General features: G+C 49.4%; 1 long non-coding RNA gene across 1 annotated transcript in view; it reads right to left on the reverse strand.

Annotated features, from left to right (window-relative positions):
* LOC102214098 (uncharacterized) overlaps nt 1-3,190 on the reverse strand; it is a 22,948-nt gene extending 19,758 nt beyond the window's left edge. Inside the window, exons 1-2 of the long non-coding RNA XR_312099.2 lie at nt 2,880-3,190; nt 224-620 (exon numbers count right to left, since the gene is read on the reverse strand). This is a non-coding gene — a long non-coding RNA (uncharacterized LOC102214098). The remainder of the gene's footprint in view (nt 1-223; nt 621-2,879) is intronic.
* Between the last annotated feature and the right edge of the window lie 366 nt (nt 3,191-3,556).

The following is a 3,556-nucleotide window of genomic DNA, read 5'->3' on the forward strand; positions in this document are numbered from 1 at the left end:
ACGCCATAAACTCTGATTTTAGTCACAGCAGGACAGAAACATGTTTAAACACGTCCCATGTTAACAGAAACAGGAGCTCTTTGACTTTGATGGTGCGACGGGTCGATGTTGGGATGCGTCTGACCTTAGATCAGTTTTACCTCGCCCCACTTACACGAGCAGCTCAGACATTTGATTTGTTTTCTGAGTTTCTGTTTTGAATAATCGGCTCCGGCGTACTTACTGTTCCTGTTGGTCTTCAGTTTGGACAGCAGCTTCTGGGTGGACAGCAGGTCTCCACTCTTCACCGCCTGCAGGAGGTCCTGCTCCTTCCCCATGCTCCCTCCTCCTCCTCCTTAAAATCCAACCAGCTTCACAGTAAATCCCGCTGCCTCCTCAGGGCCTCATGCTGAGCACCGGAGACGTGCACCTGCCTCAGGTGAGACCTCCACTTCCTCCCTGTGACGCTCAGCTGACAGCCAGGAAGCAAAGTGAAGAAAAAAACTCCTCGGTGAGGTTTCCTCTGAGCACCAGGAGAGATAAAAGGAGAGAAAGATCTCTGCAGCTTAGTTTCCCGCTCTCTTTATTTCAGGCAGTTGTTATTTCCAGGGTTGGCGGGGGGGTGGGGGCTGTGTGGAAGCCTGAAACGAGAAAAACGGATCAGTTCATGCCTCAGAGGCGCCGCACAGGAAGCAGTGTGAAAACTCTGACAGCTGCACGACCGATCGATCTGAGCTCAGGCTACAGCGCTGCAGCTCTCAGGCCAAACACAGCACAGGTGCGCTCACGAGGGCGCCAGCATCAGGAGCGAGATGCTGGGAAGACCTGGTGACATCACCACACACTGCAGCGCTGCACCACTAACATGTGAACACACCTATCACTTTTACTGTGAACACACATTACACTGTTTATTAAGTGCACGAGGAAAACTTTGTCCCCGCTGTCCTTGATGTCCCCCCGTTGATTGGTCAGACTGAGGGACAGTGCAGTCCATCATTATTGAGCTCGGACCCGGGGACGATGCTGGGGGTTACGGCTGTTTCACTGGTTTTTGTTGGTGGGCGGTCCCTGCGGTGCTCCTGAGCCTGTGCAGTGATTTGCTTTAACGCTGCTGCGGCCTCAGGGCATGAACACCATCAACACTACCCTGGCTGCGCGCGCACGTTCCTCCTCACATCATAAAGCGCACATGATGGAATCACTCACACTTTTGCAAAGAAACAGACCTCAGCCACTCCTGCAAACATCTGTTGTGAAACCAGAGCACGAGGACAACCTGCTTCTTCTTCTTCGCCACATCCAATCAGCTCCTCGTATCGCAGCATCCTCTCCTCTGAGGTCCTCCTTTTCCCTCCTCTGCACACGCTCAGACCGTCTCAGCCTCCCTGACTCTGAGCTGCCCGCCTCATTTATGACCCTGTCCCTGCTGTCCAACATCTTCAGCTCGGCCTCCTCCGTCTCCAAACCATCTTTAAACCTTCTTTCCCCTCTTGCTCCTCCCCTTCTGTCCCTCCTCTCCACCTGCCTGCACCCTCCTCCGATGGCTGACCCCTGGTGTTTGAGCTCACCCAGGACCTCTGCTCCCTCCGTGTTCACCTTTCACCTGTCTCTCCCTCTCATTCGCACACATGTATTCTGTCATATGTCAGAAATAAACATTTCCTGAATCTTTTGCATCTGCAGCGCCGTGTCGTACAGCGGGACTTACCTGTCCAGGTAAGCTGCGAGCTCGGGCTGAGTGAGAGTTTAACCTGCTGCCACATGAGAGCTCGGTTTAATTACAGCTCAGCAAACACACACACACACACACACACTCGTCGGCTGCCTCTGCTGTGTAAACACACCAAACTCATTTTTCACAAAGTCACCTGACTGCGAGTGTGTGACGAGTGGGCCGGCTCGCTGCTCCCCTCTGGGCACTCACTGTGGACGTGACTTCATCTGAGCTCTACTTAAACTCTTCCAGGCCAGTGGCCTCGCAGCCTCAGACACACGGGTGGAGGAGGAGGAGGAGGCAGGCAGAGCGGGTCGGTCCCGGCTCTGCCTGAAACACCAGCCTGGCCTCACAACTCTGTTGCCACATAAACAGAAAGAGTGTTTTGGGGAGTGTTTGCAGCCAGTCCCGACACAGCACTGAGCTCCCTGCTCCCCTCTTACATAACCAGGCTGCCACAGAGGAGCACAGGGCCTAAGCAGAGCTGTCATTCCCATTTACACCCATCACGTCCCCCCTTTCTTCCACCTCCCTCGGGCGTTTGCTATCCTCGCTGCACTCATGACAAGAGCAACAACGCACATAAATTTCTCTGAGACACTGCGGGGACTCCACGGTGGAGCTAAATAAATCATTTTATCACCGCAAACACGAATCACTTGACAGTTATTAGTCTGAAGTGAAGCTGCGCTGCTGCAGGATCGACTGCTCGGAGCATTTAACACGCAGACTCCATTTAAAAGTGCTCTTTCTATAAAAGCATCATCATAAAGTACGCGGAACATATTCATGAGACGTCCCCTGATGCCCTTCGAGGTGCTGTTCAACTCAGACACGAACATATTATCAACACTGCTCTGTAAGGTTTCACAAACTCACGATTTAGTAATAAAGCGAGCCCTGTTGTCCACATCTATCACCGACTTTGGAGCATTAAAGAGATCCCTGCTGATGTAAACACGAGCCGAACCGGAGACCAGTGTCCACACATTAGAAAGTTTGTATTAATATAACATGAACTCGTGTAAATGTCCACAGCGTGACGGGGACTCGACGTGTGGCGAGGAGCTGGCATGTAAACACACCGCCGACCTTTGTACCCGACTTACCTAACGGGTCACTTTTACCGCATTTACAGCTTTAAAAGAAACATCGTTTCACGATAAGTGGACTCGAGACTTACCGCCTCTTCAGTAAACACGCAGAAACTTTTTAATCCCCGACATTTAACGGACACGGCGTCGGTGTTCAGGAAGATTCCAAAGTAGCGTTTATCCGCGCATTAGTATTCCAGGAAAATCCCGTTTCCACGCGTTTTTATAAACTTCCAAGAGCGTCAGATGAAAGTTTCACCCCCACGCAGGAAACCCCCCCACAAGACTTTCATCCAGATTTCGGACTTTGGTACTTCACACGGCCCTCCGGCTGCCGTCGCTCATCTTGTCTTCCCTCCTCTCCCTGAATGCCACATTCTCTCCGCTGGATTCTCCCGAATCTCTCGACGGTGTCAAGTTTCCGTAAACGCAGCGCCAAACTTCCGCACAAGATTTTCAAAATAAACCTGAAAATGGTTTTAAATTGTTAAATTATAATTTTAGGGGTTTTTTTTTTAGCTTTTTTTTTACATTTTGAATTATTGATGAGGTTTTGTGTATTTTCAGGTAGTTCAGGTAAAAAATTTTTTTACCTATCTAAGACCTTTTTTATATTTATTTCTAGTTTTAGCTGCTTTGAGGTGGTAATTTCCCAATTTTGGGTATTATTATTATTATTATTATTATTATTATTAGTAGTAGTAGTAGTAGTAGTAGTAGAATCATTATTAGTATTATTATACATTTTTAAATAGTTTTACTAGTA

The sequence above is a fragment of the Pundamilia nyererei genome, unplaced genomic scaffold (assembly GCF_000239375.1).
Source record: "Pundamilia nyererei isolate P.nyererei 1_Seehausen unplaced genomic scaffold, PunNye1.0 scaffold00202, whole genome shotgun sequence".
Lineage (NCBI taxonomy): Eukaryota > Metazoa > Chordata > Actinopteri > Cichliformes > Cichlidae > Pundamilia > Pundamilia nyererei.